Genomic DNA, 17,328 nt, shown 5'->3' with positions numbered 1-17,328 from the left:
TGGTTAATTGGAGATAAGAGTCCTATGGAGTTTCCTGCCTGGGCTGGCTTTGAACTCTGATCCTCAGATCTCACCTCCTCAGTAGCTAGGATTACAGGTATGAATCACTGGCACCTGGATTCCTTACTGAGTTTTTAAAAATTACATGTTTAATTAACTCTTTGAAAACATTTGATCTCAAAATGACATTTTTAAAGATGTAAAGTAATAATCCTTAGACAAACTATTTGTAAATTGATATTTCCCATTTTTTTTAAAGCCGGGAGAACAGGAGAATCACATGTAGACTGACATTGCATGAAGAGTCCAAACTTAACAAACTTGAGGGATCTCAGACCATCTCTTGGTGTTTTCAAAATGCAGCTGATTGCATCACTTCACATATCACTCTTGTAACTTTCTTAAGGTAATATTTGAAGGAAAGCAACTTTTAGTTAAAAACACTCATATATTGGCCTTTTGGTGTGTAAAGAATTGAGCAATAATAATAATAATAATAACAATAAAAGAATTGAGCAATAGCTGGGGGCCGGTGGTTCAAACTCAAAATCCTAGCTACTCAGGAGGCTGAGATTTGAGGATCACGGTTCAAAGCCAGCCTGGGCATAAAACTTCATGAGACTCTTATCTGCAATAAACCACTCAGAAAACTAGGAGTGGTGCTGTGGCTCAAGTAGTAGATTGCTTGCCTTGAGCTGAAAACCTGAGGGACAGAGCCTAGGCTCAGAGTTCAAGCCCTATGACAGACAAAAAAAAAAAAAGAATCGAGTAACATAAATTAGGTTTTACATTGAAGTAAATATCTAACCAAAGCCAGGAAAATTTAAACATAATTTCTACTTTTTTTCTTTTTCCCTTAAAGGAAACCACAATGCGAAAAATATGTATGTAGAGCAAACTGCACGTTATCTATCTGATGCATATCTATAAGAAAGTAGAAAATCTGAACACACACTGCACGATTGTTTTACCAAAGGAATCCTGGGGGGATGGGGAAAGAATGCAAATATGAGTTTGGATGAGTTAATATTGGCAAGAAGAGGCAGAATAAGAGAAGTAAAATAAGAAAACCATAAAACTCAAGGCAATATTCTTAGCTTTGGATGGTCTCAAAGCCAGTTAGAAAATTTCTACCTTCTATCCCTTTGGCTGGTGGAAGCTACCAGTACATTGCCAGATCCTCCTGGGAGCATACGCAGAGACTTCCGGATCACAGTACCCAGTCTGGTTGGTCCATGAGCCGTTCACCACCTGTTAGTGCAAGAGTGTGGCTTCTGCCTCTGGGAGCTTCCAGATTCACCCCTACCAGGCCAACCAACCTAGGGTGCAGGCCTCACTGGGTGCATCAAGCGGTCCCCAGACATGACAAGCTGCATGTCTGAGCTGCTTAGCCCCTGTACATAGTTTGGCGCCTCTGGGGAAGATGGGGCTCAGGGTCCTGCTCTGGAAGGGGAAGGATACTCCCAGCATGCCCTGGGACGTGGGGCAGTGAGCATCATAGGAAGGAGACCTGGGCCTTGAGCATGAGGTGCTGCATGTGGCTAGGGCATTGCCCGTGTCTGAGGGTTTGTTCAGCAACACCAACTGGGGGCCAATCCTGAGCAGCAGGTCCAGGGAGCACGGGTGGGTTCTGAGGATTGTAGTTCAGTGCCAGCCAGGCAGGAAGGTCTCTGAAACTCTTATATCCAAATAATCACCAAAAAAACCAGAATTGGTGCTATGGCTTAAGTAGCAAAGCACTCTCCTTGAGCTGAAGAGCTCAGGGACAGCACCCAGGCCCAGAGTTCAAGTCCTGAGACTGACAACACAATAACAGCATCAATGATACTATTCAGAACTTCCTATTTTTGCCAAGCTATGATCTCTGTCTTCTGTGTTGTTCTTTTTATTTCATATACTTCATCTTTCTGTACTTCACAGTGAATTTCCATCTTGGCCACCTAAAGAAATGAAAATGAGCTGATGTTCTTATGGGTTTTTTTTTTTTTTTTTTTTTTGGTGCTGGTTCTGATAGTTGAAGCCAGGGTCTGGGTGTTGTTTCTGAGCATTGTTTTTGTGTAAAGTGAGTGCTCTGCCACTTCAACATTCTGACTTTTGTTGGTTTACTGGAGATAAAAGACTCATGATCTTTCCTTCCCAGGATGGCTTGGAACCATGATCCTCACATATCAGCTCTGGGAGGAGCCAAGTTTACAGGCCTAAGGCACTGGTACTCAGCTAAGTGTGATCAGTATTAATGTAACTTGTGACTATTTAAACACAAACTGTTACAACTGTGTTTGCATTGGGCTTACTGCTTATGGGGGAAAGACATGAGGTCAGAATCATTCTGGTATGTTGTCCTCTTCGACAAGGTAAACATTCATTTTATTTTGCTGAGAATCCAGGAACAGGTGCCTTATACCTTACACTCTTTCCTTAGAAATGACTTCATACTAACTTCCTTTACTATTGGAGTATGATGAATGTATAAGAGCAACTACCTATTAATTATTAGCCCCAAATTGTAAGTTTATACTCAATAAAGGGTAAAAAGTTATTGGATTTGAAGTTTCCTTTTCTCTAGTTGACAAGTGATCAGAGACTCCATAAAGTTTGATGTAGACATTTGATATGGCAGTTGAACACCCATTCACTTTATTTAGTTAGACTGTTTTGGTTCTCCTTGAAGCTTTATTGTAGTAAAATTCATCAACTCCCCTGTGTTGAATACATAGTTGTCCAACAATAGCAGCCATTACATAAGCACCTACAGAACAGTGAGTACTCTCTTCTTTGAGTCATTGTAAATGAAATAATCTATTGGGCTTCCAGACATTTCTATCTTTGTGCAGATACTTTTCTGTTTTCCAGCAATGGCCCAGCAGAATTAGAGACAACACTGTGTGTGTTTCTGTCATGCATGTGTGGGTGACTTCACTCCACTGAGCCACAGCTATAGCATTGAATGATGTCCAGATCTCTGCACTCAGAGATATGAGCTTGCTTGTCCTTTAGACTCCTGACTGTATAATGCAGTGATGGCCTGACAATATTCCCACTTCAAGCTCCTCAACACTTTTGATGTCTTAAGGGACTCTTCTGAATTATTCTTGTTCTCATAGATTTGTAAAGAACACTGAAAGGTATGGAGTCTGGCGTATCTAATGGTTTTGTCCTCTCTTTCCGGATCTTTTTCTCTTCTTATAAATGATTCCATTTCTCCATCCAGAACAATACATTAAAAAAAAGGAGAGAATGAAGATGTATAAATGACCCACCTTGGTAATTCTCATGGATCACTCTATCAGATTTTCAAACAAAATCAGTTCTTGGCCATGTGGCCTAGTTGGAGAAAACTAGTCAACTTTCACCCTTTGTCCCAGACCTTCTGGAAAATCCCAAAAGCTCATAATGTTCTCTGCCTAAAATTTCCTTTCTTCATTCAAAACCACTTCATCTCCAACAGGATTGGTAAACTGGATCTTCTTCAAAAAGGGATGCAGCTAAAAGGGACACATTACAGTATGGTGAAGTGCTTCCCAGAGTTATCACAGAATCCCAGAACAATGGATGCACACAGATTATCCTTCATTCCCATCACATGATTCACACACACCACAGGAATCCAATCAACTCTATCAAATGCAGGCCCACAGTGGACTAACTTGTTAAGAAGTTTCTAAATCCTGGTTATCCAAAATGGAATGGAGAAACTCAATTTCAAGGAAATGAAATTCCAGCCACATTCAACCAAATATCATTATTTGGTTAGAATTCATATTAGAATTCATTTCTATTATGACAGACTTCTATCACCTCTTTATAATGAATTCCTATCACTTATTTTATGATTGTGATCAGAGAGTCAGTCTGAAAAATAGATAAACAATAAACTAAGCAAAATTATAAAATATTTATGACAACTATGAAAGATTACTTTAAGCAAGACTCAGTTCATTGTGTGTGTGTGTATGTGTGTGTGTGTGTGTATGTGCCTACCTTGTACCTCAACCACAGGGCCAAGGCCCTCAACTTAAAGTGTTTTTTTTTTTCTTTCAAGATAAGCATTCCATCCATTGAGTCACAATTCCACCTCTATCTATTTGGTTTCTAATTGTAGTCAGGAGTAAACCACAGGTGTGAGCCACTTGTGTCCAGACAATCCTAGGTTTTCAAGAACTAGTCACCCTTGATCTGTTATTTTAAAAAGGTACAAGGAGAATTTGGATATATGCTACTGAAAGGGGATAGTTTTTCCCCGCAGACTGAGGATGGAGACAGAAGACACAGCACTTCTTGTCACAGATGCAGCGATCTTCAAGACATTGTCTTCATAGCTCTACAGTCATTTCATGGTCAGCACTATAGGCACAGTGTCTCTTATATTTTCCAAAATGGAGCCAGATGACCTAGTACTATCTACTATGAAACCTTCAATAGAAAGTCTACATGCCTAGAACAGATCACCTAAAACCAATGCCTTTACCTGTAAAGAGAAAAATGCCCTTGGTCGTGCATTGTCCACTCGTGGCTCTTCCATGTGATGAAAAAATATCTGATGGAGGGCGTGGGCCATGGCATACACAGCATTGTAGATGTTGTAACTCTCTTCTGACACGGTTATGTCAAAAATATGCCTCAGAAACCAATGCAATGTTGCATTGTTTGAACAGTGCCCCAAGTCTCTGCAATCAGACTTAATCAGTAGGCTATAACCAGACTGAATCTATGACGTGGGAAGGAACTATCTCCTGAGTTCTTGCACAAGGTCTTTGTCAGAATAAAATTGGTGAACCCAGAAGAGTTTCTATGATAGTGAGAGAAGATGAGAGGATCATGGAAAGAATTAGATTTGCATATGAAGAAACTCTCAAGAAATAAAATTCAGTTTGAGAGCAGATTGTCCACCTGAGTTCAACCACTATCAGCAGAGATGCAGGGCCTGCTGTGTTAGGAGTAAATAAGAAAGCAGGCTGCCTTGTGTCTGTGCTCACTTGCCACACTTTTGCCGATGAAGCACACTTCTGCAAAGAAGTAAATCTTCCCTTCTGAGGAAAGTAAAGAAAGCAAAGAAGAGCTGGGAAGGTGGCTCGCTGGTAGAGTGCTTGCCTTGTATGAGGTCCTGGGTTTGATTCTTCAGCACACATAAGCAGAAAAAGACGGAATTGGTGCTGTGGCTCAAGTGGTAGAGTGCTATCCTTGAGCTGAAGAGCTGAGGGATAGCTCCCAGGCCCAGAGTTCAGGCCCCACAACTGGCAAAAAAGAAAACAAAGAAATACAATTCATGTAATGTAGTAGAGGCACACTAAGCTGACTCAGAGAATGTCATCATTCAAGAGGATTCCCCAGAAGCAGAGCAAGATGGCAGCAAACAAAGAGAGAATATAAAGATTGCACCACCCAACAAAGAACATATGATAGTCCAGTGGTGTGGACCAGAGAGTACTTCTCCAGTAGAACAAAACAACAGAAAAGGATGTATGAGAAAACTTCTCCAGTAGAACAAAACAACAGAAAAGGATGTATGAGAAAAGGTGGAAGAAGCCATCTCCATGTTCCTCCCCATCAGCAGCATTAGTGGCTCATTATGGACAGAAACCCTCCAACATTGCAGGGAGGGAGAGAATTAAAGTTAAATCTCAGCACCATCCCCATATACTGAGACCAGTGCTGGGGAAGTGCTTATAGTCTCTACTCTTATGTCCAGACATTTAGATTGTGCCTCTGGAACTGGTTTAGGACAGAGAAGGAAGACAGTGCCACAACCTCCCTCCTCCAATCTTGTGAATGACAGCAGGTATGAGATACAACCTCCTAGTGAAGAGGGCATAAGAGTGAGTCAGGGTTTTTTTTTAGAACCCTTTGTCAGCATGTCATGGTTGGACCAATAATCCAGAATAAACTAGAGGCACTGTTTGGTTTTCGCACCCCAGCTTCCATTGGAATCTTTCAGGAGGTGTTGGAAGGTCCCTGAGGCAGAACCAAATGCCATTTGCATCAGTTTCCACCATGGGTGGAGTAGTCTTACACCTGTCTTCCTGCTTAGCCTTGTAAAACCACTATTTCTGTGTGACTCTGTTAACATCTGGCTCAGTCCCAGTCTTGTTGCTCAGTGAATCATCTCAGGGACCATTGCCCTAGAAGGACTGTACTCAAGATGGAATCAGGATGAAACTTAGGTTGTTCTAGGAATCCAGTGTGCATTGGTCTACAACAGCACAAGCTAGAGTGAGGCCTCAGTGTATCCACATGACTGTTTGGGCTTTCTGGATGGGATATTAAGCCTGATGCATGGCAGTGTTCACTAAAATGGCCCTGTGGCTTTTTTGTTGTTGTTGTGGGGCTTGAACTCTAGGCCTGGTATCTGAACCTGAATCCTTCAGGTCAAGGCTAACTCTTTAACACTTGAGCCACAGTTTCACCACCAGTTTTCTTGTTTTTATGGAGATAAAAGTCTCACAGACTTTTCTGCCTGGGCTGGCTTTCAACCCTAATCCTCTGATCTCAGCCTTCTAAGTAGCTAGGATTACAGGTGTCTGCCACCGGTGCAAAGATTGTGGCTTCCTTGACAAAACTTTCCAAGCTGCTATGACACATCCTTGTTCTCCATCCTGCTTGTCATGGGTAGGACAGGGAACAAGATGGTGATATTGTCCCACAGCTTAGTGTGGCCCAGGTGATAGCACCAGACCTGTGCCATGACCCCATAGCCAGGAGAGCCACTGGCAGAGCTCTGTACTCATCTCAGTACTTGGAAAATCATCTATCACCAGACAATCGGAGTTCTACTCTAGCTATCACTAATTGCATATGGTTGGGGCAATCTTGGACCAGGAGCCCACCTCTACCACATACAACCTGGGAGGATCTTAGTTATCACCTAGAGTGGTCTAGGCTTTTTTAAATTGTGAAAATACTGTACAAAGGGGTTACAGTTACATGGGCAAGAAAATGAGTACATTTCAAGCATTTTAGCCTCCTCTCTTGTTTTCCCTTCCCATCCCTTCCTATCTTCCCCATGCCACTCCAATCCTCCTCCCCCACCACAGTTGTAAAGTTCGTTTTCGACATAACGACTTGTACCTCTCATTGTTGCAATTGGTCCACCTGTATCCCTATTTAAACGATATGTTTTTCCCCCTTCCCCTCCACAAATTATGCGGACACCACATACAGTGAAAGCAGGGGTTATACCATGGGGGAGGGGCATACAAAGCAACAAAGAAATTATCTTATAAATGTGTTAGAAACAATGGCATGAAAGAAAAAAAAACATTTGAATACATATCTTAGGGTTCATTTCCCTGACATCAACTTATCTGATCTTTTCTGCTTGACTCAGACATATACTAATTATTGCAAACAAGGGAAACCATGGGACATATGTTTCTTTGGGCCTGGATTACTTCAATTAATATAATTTTTCCAAGTCTTTCCATTTCTTAACAAATGGGCAATGTCATTTTTCCTGGTGGATGCATAGAATTCCATTGAGTATATATACCACAATTTCTTGATCCATTCATCTACTGAGTGGCATCTGGGTTGGTTCCATATATTAGCTATGGTAAATAATGCTGCAATGAACATAGTTGTGCTGGTAGCTTTAGTGTGGTTTTGTCTGTGAACATTTGGGTAAATGCCCAAAAGTGGGATTGCTGGATCATCGAGGAGCTCTATGAGGAGTATTTTGAGGAACCTCCATACTAGTTTCTAAAGTTTTTGAGCAAGTTTACACTCCCACCAACAATTCAGTAAGGTTCTCTTCTTTCCACATCCCCTCCAGCATCTGTTGTTATTAGAGTTCTTAATTGTAGCCATTCTAACTGGGTGAGGTGGTATCTGAATGATGTTTTCATTTGCATAGGCTGTTTGGTCTTGTTTGCAATAGACTGAGGATGCCGTACTGAGGCATGATAGACTAGGGGGAAATGAGGCCTGGTTAATGCATGCCAGCAATCCAAAAACTCAAGCTTAAATCTTGATAATCTACTTCCCTCATAGAAAGGGAATGAAGTCATTTAGGGGAAAATGGAGTAGCATAGATTAGGAGAAAATGAGATATGGTAAGCTATAGTAAATAGAGAGTTGTTCATTAATCTACATCCCTTAAGATTATTATTGCTTTTTTATACAGAGATCATGTCATTACAGTCAGAAATAACCAACTTTGGGCGAGAAATAAGGATTCTGTGACATTGTCAACAATCATTGTACTCACAGTCTGATTTAGGGAATTGTAAGCTTTTTCTATACCTACTCAATAATAATAAAAACGTCAAAAGAAGACAGTGAAACAAATGGACATTCCCACTTTGGTAATACCTATGGGCCACTCTATCAGAATTTCAAACAAAATCAGTCACTGAATATGTGGCTTTGATGGAGAAAACTTGCCAACTTTCACCCTTTGTCCTAGACCTTCTGGAAAATTCCAAAACCTCAGAATATCACACTCTGCCCCTAATTTACTTTCCCCATTCAAAACCACTGGTTCTCTGACAGGATTGGTAAATTGGAAATGCTTCAAAAAGGATGCAGCTAAAAGACATACATTACCCTACGTTGAAGTGCTTTCCAGAGTGACCACAGTAATGCAATATCATGGACAGATTCTGATTAGCTTTCATTCCCACCACACAGTGCACACACAGCATAGGAATCTAATCAAGTGGAGCAGATGCAAGCCTGTAGAAGACTAAAGTGCTGGGGGCAGGGAAGGTGGCTCAGTGGTAGAGTGCTTGTCTTGCATTCATGAGGCCCTGGGTCGATTCCTCAGCACCACATAAACAGAAAAAGCCGCAAGTGGCACTGTGGTCCAAGTGGTAGAGTGCTAGTCTACAGCTGAAGAGCTGAAGAAGAGCACCCAGGCCCTGAGTTTAGGCCCCACGACCGACAAAAAAAAATTAAAACTCCAGCTACATCCGCCTAAATAATGAATTATGATAAGATAGACCTTAACTGCCTCTCTTCAATGAACCATACATAACCTTTTACTTTATGAATGTGATCAGAAATTCAGTCTGAAAATAGATAAACAATAAACTAAGTAGAATCAGAACATTTATGACACCTAGGAATGATTATCTCAAGCAAGGCTAAGTTTATTGTGTGTGCCTGTCATGGGGCTTGAACTGAGGGCCTGGGTACTTCCTTTAGTTTTATTCTTTCTCTAGGCTAGCACTTTTCCATAGGAGTCACAGCTCCACTTCTGGCTTTTTAGTGCTTAACTGGAGATAAGTGTCACATACATTTCCTTGTGTGGCTTGGCTTTGAACTGAAATCTTCAGATCCCAACCTCCTATGTACTTAGCCTGGAATGATCCACAGGTATGGGACAGTTGTGCTCAGATAATCTTAGGTTTTCAAGCAAGTAGTCCACCTTGACCTATTATTTTAATCAGTTACAAGGACATTTTGGATTTTTTAAAATATGTTTTTTTATTGTGAAAATATTGTTCAGAGGAGCTAAAGGCACATGAGCAAGGTAATGAACACATTTATTATCAAGTATTTTTGCCTCCTCCTTTGTTTTTCCCCTATCTTCCCTTCCCTCCCATCTCCACAACTATACCCCTCTACTCCCAACGCCCCTTAAATTGTAAAGTTTGTTTTTCACCATAGTGTTCTACATCTCATTGCTGCAAAGGGTCAACCTATATCCCTATTTAAACATTTTGTTTTTACCCTTCCACTCTGTGATTTATACCTAGGTCAAATAAAGTGAACATAGAGATTATAGTGTGGGAGAGGAACATAGAAAGCAACAAAAAAATCACATGATACCTTATAAATATGTTAGAAACAATAGCAAGAAAGAAAAAACCACTTTTGTCCCTATCTTGGAGTTCATTTTGCTTAACATCATCTTATCTGGTCATATGTACAAAGCTTTTGATCTTTTCTACTTCTCCCAGACCTATACTAGTTATTGCAAATAAGGGAAGCTATGGGACACTTTTTTTTGGGGGGGTCTGACTTACTTCAATTAATATAATTTTTTCCAAGTCTTTCCATTTCCTAACAAATGGGGCAATATCATTCTTTCTGATGGAGGCATCGAATTTTATTGTGTAAATATACCACATTTTCTTGTTCCATTCATCTACTGAGAGGCATGTGGGTTGGTTCCATGTCTTAGCTATGGTAAATAATGCTGCAATAAACATAGTTGTGCTGGTAGCTTTAGTATTGTCTTGTATGTGATCATTCAGGTAAATGCCAAAAAGTGTGATTGCTGGGTCATAGGGGAGCTCTATGTGGAGTCTTTTCTGGAACCTCCGTACTACTTTCCAAAGTGGTTGAACCAATTTACACTCCCACCAACAGTGTAGTAGGGTTCCTTTATATCCACCTCCCCTCCAGAATCTGTTGTTATTAGAGTTCTTGATTATAGCCATTCTAACTGTGGTGAGGTAGAATATAATGTTGTTTGGATTTGTATTTCTTTTATGGCTAGAGAGGTTGAGCATTTCTTCCTGTGTCTATTGGCATTCTTATTTCCTCTTCAGAAAAGTTTTTCTTTAAGTCTTTAGCCAACTTATTTATCAGGAAGTTGTTTCTTTGAGCATTTGTTGTGGGGAGATATAGATTTTGAGTTCTAAGTATATTTTGGATATGAGACTCTTGTCCATTGTATGGCTAGTGAAGATATTCTCCCAATCCCTGGGCTTTCTATTGACCTTGCTAGCTATGTCCTTTGCCATGCAGAAGCTCTGCAATTTCATGGGATTCCATTTGGCCAACCTTTCTTTGATTTGTTGTATTTCTGGGTCTCTATTATGAAAATGTCGGCCTCTGCCAAGGAGACCTAGGATTTCTCCTATTCCATCCTGTAATGTTTTCAGGGTGTCTGTTTGACCTGGAGGTCTTTGATCCATTTGTAGTTGATCCTGATGCAGGGTGATATATAAGAATATAGCTTTAGTTTTCTGTAGTTGATTAACCAATTTTGCCAGCACCATTTACTTAAGAGGGTGTCTTTCTTCCATTCTATATTTTTAGCAAACTTGTCGAAGTTTAGGTGGCTATAGGTTTGTGAGTTGACTTCTGATTTTTGAATTCGATTCCATTGTTCCTCAGGTCATTTCTTGTGCCAGTACCAAGCCGTTTTGATATTAATGCTTTGTAGTAGAGTTTGAAATTTGGTATTGATATTCCTCCAGCACTGTTCTTTCTGTTCAGGATCGTTTGTGCTATTCGGGGTCTTTTATTGTTCCATATGAATATTTGGATTTCTTCTTCTATTTCCTTGAAGAATGAGGTTGGAATATTGATAGGTATCACATTAAATTTGTAAATAGCCTTGGGAAGTATTGCCTTCTTCAAAATGGTGATCCTTCCAATATGGGAGAGTGGGAGGTTTATCCACTTTCTAAGTTCTGCTTTGAATCTTTTTTCAGGTTTTTAGTTTTCATCATAGAGGTCCTTCACTTCTTTAATTAATTCCTCCTCATTTTTTTGTTTGTTGCGATATTACCAAAGGAGTTGCTTTCCTGATTTCAGCCATACTCTTCTCATTGTTGGCATACAGAAAAGCCAGTGATTTTTGAGGGTTAATTATGTACCCTGCTAGTTTGTCAAAATTTCGAATCAGCTTGAGTAATTTGGGAGTGGAGTCCGTGGTATTCTTTAAATACAAGATCATGTCATGTGCAAAGAGGGAGAGTTTTACTTCTTCTTTCCTATTTGGATCCCTTTTATGATTGCATCTTGTCTCATTGCTGTAGCTAGGCATTCTAATACTAAATTGAAGAGAAGTGGAGAGAGTGGACATCTTTGTGTCCTTCCTAAGGTAAGAGAAAAAGGCTTTAGTTTTTCAGCATTAAGTATAATTCTGGCTGTAGATTTGTCATATACAGACTTTATTGTATTGAGGAATGTTCCCTGGATTCCTAGTCTTTCCAGAGCCTTCATCATAAAGGGGTGTTGGATCTTGTCAAATGCATCTAATGAAATACCCATGTGGATCTTATCCTTGCTGTTGTTGATGTGATGGATTAAATTAGTTGATTTGCATATATTGAACCATCATTGCATCCCTGAAATTGATCCTGTTTGATCTTGGTGTGTGATCTTATGGATGAATTGTTGAAGCTGATTGGCCAAGATTTTTTTTAATTTTTATTTTTTTATTGTGTAAATACTGTACAGAAGGGTTACAATTACATCGGCAAGATAATGAGTACGTTTCTTATCAAGCATTGTAGCCTCCTCCTTTGTTTCCCCTTCCCATCCCTTTCTATTCTTCCCCCTCCCCTCCAAATCGTCCTCCATCCCTCCCCCAACACCCCCTGCCACTGAAGTTGTACAGTTTGTTTTGGTCATAACGACTTGTACATCTCATTGTTGCAATGGGTCCATCTGTATTCTTATTTAAACGACATGTTTTTTCCTTCCTCAACACAAATTATAACGACATCAAATACAGTGAAAGCATGGGTGATAGTGTGTGGCGGGGGACATACAAAGGAACAAAGAAATAATCTTATAAATGCCTTAGAAACAATCATATGAAAGAAAAAAAAACATTTGAATACATATCATAGAGTTCATTTCCCTAACAACGCCTTATCTGACCTTTCCTGCTTGACTCAGACATATACTAGATATTGCAAATAAGGGAAACCATGGGACTTATGTTTCTTTGGGCTTGGCTTACTTCACTTAATATAATTTTTTCCAAGCCTTTCCATTTCCTAATAATTGGGCACTGTCATTCTTTCTGATAGAGACATAGAATTCCATTGTGTATATATACCACATTTTCTTGATCTATTCATTTACTGAGGGGCATCTAGGTTGGTTCCATATCTTAACTATAGTAAATAATGCTGCAATAAACATAGTTGTGCTGGTAGCTTTAGTTTGGTCTTGTTTGTAAACATTTGGGTTAATGCCCAACAGTGGGATTTCTGGGCCATAGGGGAGCTCTATGTGGAGTCTTTTGAGGAACCTCCATACTATTTTCCAAAGTGGTTGAACAAGTTGACACTCCCACCAACAATTCAGTAAGGTTCGCTTCTGTCCACATCCCCTCCAGCATCTGTTGTTATTAGAGTTCTTGATTTTTGCCATTCTAACTGGGGTGAGGTGCTATCTTAATGTTGTTTTGATTGGCATTTTTTTTATGGCTAGGGAGGTTGAGCATTTCTTCATGTGTCTATTGGCCATCCTTCTTTCCTCTTCAGAGAAGTTTCTCTTTAAGTCTTTAGCCCACTTATTTATTGGGCAGTTGTTTATTTGACGATTTGTTGTTGGGGGATTTAATTTTTTGAGTTCCAAGTATATTTTAGATTTGAGACCCTTGCCCGTTGTATGGCTAGTGAAGATCTCCCAATCCGTGGGCTTTCTGCTGATCTTGATAGCTATGTCGTTTGCCATGCCGAAGCTCTGCAACTTCATGCAATCCCATTTGTCCAACCTTTCTTTGATTTGTTGTGTTTCTGGGTCTCTATTAAGAATATTTTGTTTGGCCAAGATTTTGTGGAGAAGTTTTGCATCGATGTCCATCACAGAAATGCTTGTATAGTTCTCTTTTTTTGATGAGTCCCTGCCTGTTTTTGAGATGAGGGTTATGATGGCTTTATAGAATGAGTTCCGTAGTGAACTTTCTTTTTCAATTTCATAGAAGATTTGAAGGAGTATTGGTGTGAGTTCTGCTTTGAAAGCCTTGTATAATTCTGCTGTAAATTTTCAGGTCCTGGGTTTTTCTTTGATGGGAGGTCTCTTATTGCTCTTACTATTTCAAGGTTTGATTTGTGTCTTTTTAGTTGGTTTAACTTATGTTGGTGTGGTTTCGGGCATATCGGTTTTTGCTAGGAAATTGTCCATTTCTTTCAGGTTCTCAAACTTATTATCATAAAGGTTTGAGAAATATTCCCTTATAATGTTCTGAATCTTGGTCGTTTCTCTGGTGATGCTTCCATTCTCATCTATGAGTTTGTTTATTCGGGTGTGTTCTTTTTCTGATAAGATTTCTTAGGGTCTGTCAATTTTTTTTTTAACTTTTTCAAAGAACAAACTCATTGTTTTGTTGATTCTATGTTTTTTTTTGAATTCTAATTAGTTTAACTTGATTTAATTTTAATTATTTCTTCCTGTCTACTGGATTGAGGTTTATCTTGCTACTCTTTTTCAAAGAATTTCAGATGTTTTATTAAATTGTTGGTTTCAAATGTCTCCAATTTGTTGATGTAGGAAATCAGAGCTATAAACTTGCCTATGAGTACTGCTTTTTCTGTGTCCCAGAGGAGCTGTTAATTTATGTGTTCATTTTTGTTGAATATCATGAACATTTAAATTTCCTTTCTCATCTCTTCCATGATCCACTGATGATTCAACAGTGCGTTGTTCAGCCTCCATGTTTTACAGGACCTTCTTTGGTGGCTTTTGGTGTTGAGTTGTAATTTTATTCCCTTGTCTGAGAGCATGCGGGCCGTAACTACAATGTTTCTGAATTTGGACCAGTTTGCTTTGTGACCTAAAATGTGGTGTATTTTGCAAAATGTTCTGTGTGCTGCTGAGAAGAATGTATAATCTGATGCTGTAGGGTAAAATGAATATATATAGATATCTGTTAAATCTAGTTGATCTATGCAGCTGTTTAGATTGGTGGTTTCACTTTTGAGTTTTTGCTGAGTTGTTCTAACTAGTGAGGATAGTGGTGTTAGTTAAAGACCTCAACACTTAATGCTTTTGGATCTAGGTGAGATTTGAGGGAAAGTAGTGTTTCTTGATAAATTAGGGTGCTCTGTTGTTTGGTGAATAGATATTTAGAATTGTGATATCCTCCTGAAGGAGAGATCTCTAATTAGTATTTAGTGATCTACTTTTTCTCTCCTCACTTATTTTAATTTGAAGTCTATTTTATGTGATATTAGGATTGCAACTCCCACATGTTTATGGGGGCCTTTGCTTGGTAGATTTTATTCCAGCCTTTCACTTTCATAATATGTTTGCTTTAATCGGGAAGGTGTGACACCTGAGAGCAGTTTATAGAAGGATCTTGCTTTTTTTTTTATCTAAGTAGGCAGTCTATGTTGCTTAATTGTTGAGTTAAGTCCGTTAATGTTGAGAGTTAGGACTGAGAGGTGTTTGGTAGTTCTGTCATGTTATCCTCCTTCTTAGGTGCTGTGACAACTTGGTTCTTCACATGGTTCTTGGATTCTCAGTTTGGGTACAGTTTCTTGGCCTTTATTATGGTCTTGTTGGTTTTCTATGTGTAGGACATCTTTGGGTATCTTCTGTAGGGCTGGTTTGGTGGGGATCTATTGTTTGAGTTTTTCTTTGCTGTGGAAAGTTTTCATTTGACCTTCATTATGAAGGAGAGTTTAGCTGGGTACAATATTCTTGGTTGATAGTTGTTTGTCTCTAAGGTATGGTATACATCATTCTAGCCTCTTCATGCTTTAATTGTCTCTGCTGAGAAATCTGAGGTGCTTCTAATTGTTTTCCCTTTATATGTGATTGATCTTTTCATCTTGACAGCTTTAAGAATCCTTTCCTTGAGCTGATTTGATCCTGTACAGATTATAATGTGATGGTGGGATGTCCTGTTCGGGTCTGGTGTATTTGGGGTTCTAAAAACTTCTTGTATCTGAACAGGCCTATCTTTTTGCATGTTTGGGAAGTTCCCTTATGGGATCATGTTAAAAAAATTTCCTAGACCATTAACTTCTGTCTCTAGATGCTCTTCTACATCTATTATTCTCATACTTCTTATGGTGTCTACCACACATTTCTTTGATTTGTCTTGGATAAATGTATTCTCTCTATATATAATATATTGGCTGTCTCCAATCTCTGAGATTCCATCTTCTGCATGGTCTAACCTACTGTCAAGGCTTTCTACTTTGTTTTTTATTTCCTTTCCTTCTAATTGTTTGGCTTTGATGGCTTCAAATTCTTTGTTGGAGCTTTGTTTTAGATTGTATGAACTTCTTCACTTCTTTAATTTGGTGTTCAGTGTTTATTCTCAAATCACTTAGTTGATTGGTTATGGTTTTCTTGGACATCTGTTGGGCTCCATTTAGCATTCTCTTTGTGGTCTGTCTGGATTCCTTCAGCTGTCTGTTTATGGATTCCATGTATACCTCTATTGATCTTTGTCTATTCTCTTCCTGCTCACACAATTCCTGTCTTATTCTTTGATTAGCTTCCTCATGCTCATACAATTCGTGTATTTTTCTTTGACTGTTCTCAGCCCGCTCATGCAATTCCTGCCTTTCTCTTTGGTTGTTCTCAGCCTGCCATGCAATTCCTGTAGTAATCTTTGATTAGCTTCCTCATGCTCATGAGATTCCTGTATTAATTTTTGGTTAACCTGATCATGCTCGTGAAATTCCCATATTAATCTTTGGTTGCCCTCATCTTGCTTCCTATCATGGTCACACTGAATCCTCTACACATTTTCACACCTTTCATTCACCAAGTTTACCGGTAGTATTTGTAGAGCTTTTTGGGAATTCTCTTCTGGATTTTTCATTAAATGTTCTGTCACTTCATTATCATGAGTGGGAGTTGAGATACCCGGACTAGCCATTTTTCTTGTCTTTCTCTGGCTTGTTTTGTCCGTTTGGTAAGAAATTAACACCAATTTTGTGCTAGAACACTATTTTAAGGCAAGCATCAACCAGAGTCCTGTAGTTACACATTAAAATGGCTGCAGATACAATCTAGTTCAACAGGTACAATCTATTCATCATCAAACAACAATGGATTAATGGGCTAAGGATATCAAAGAAGGATTCAGAGGACCAGACCTTAATAGGTTTAGGGAGAATTGTGAGGAAAAATAGGATTAGAGGAATGTGGTAAGGTAAAAGGCAAGAGTGAATTTAACCAAATCCTAATCTCAGAGAGGGAATGGATAGGACTTAATGAAAGGAGAGAGGTAAAAAAAAAGAAATAAGAGAAACAAAAATTTAAATTTAAAAATGGAAATACTAAAATTATGGAAGAATAAAGAAATGATATTGTTGAAGAAAGGGATAGGAAGAGAGGAGGAGAGAGATAAGAAGGAAAAATGAAAAAATAAAAAATTTAAAAAATGGAATACTTAAAAATTATATAATTATAATGAAATAGTACTAGTATTAAAGAAGTTAAGCCTAAGAGGTTGTGAATTAAGTAATAAATTCCTGGATTAAATATGTACACAGTGAGGGATAAGGTCTTAGAATAGCTGACAGGTATATATTTCGGGATCAGCAGAATTGCAATTAATCACTCAAAAAAACAAAGAATAAAGGACTCAATGGTTACAAGAGATTTCACACACACACACACCTGAAATAAAAATTATGAAAGAAAAAAATAATAAAAAATAAACTTTTTCAAAAATTA

Source organism: Dipodomys spectabilis, unplaced genomic scaffold (assembly GCF_019054845.1).
Source record: "Dipodomys spectabilis isolate Male_0828 unplaced genomic scaffold, ASM1905484v1 ptg000173l, whole genome shotgun sequence".
Lineage (NCBI taxonomy): Eukaryota > Metazoa > Chordata > Mammalia > Rodentia > Heteromyidae > Dipodomys > Dipodomys spectabilis.
This window is presented reverse-complemented; position numbering follows the sequence as displayed.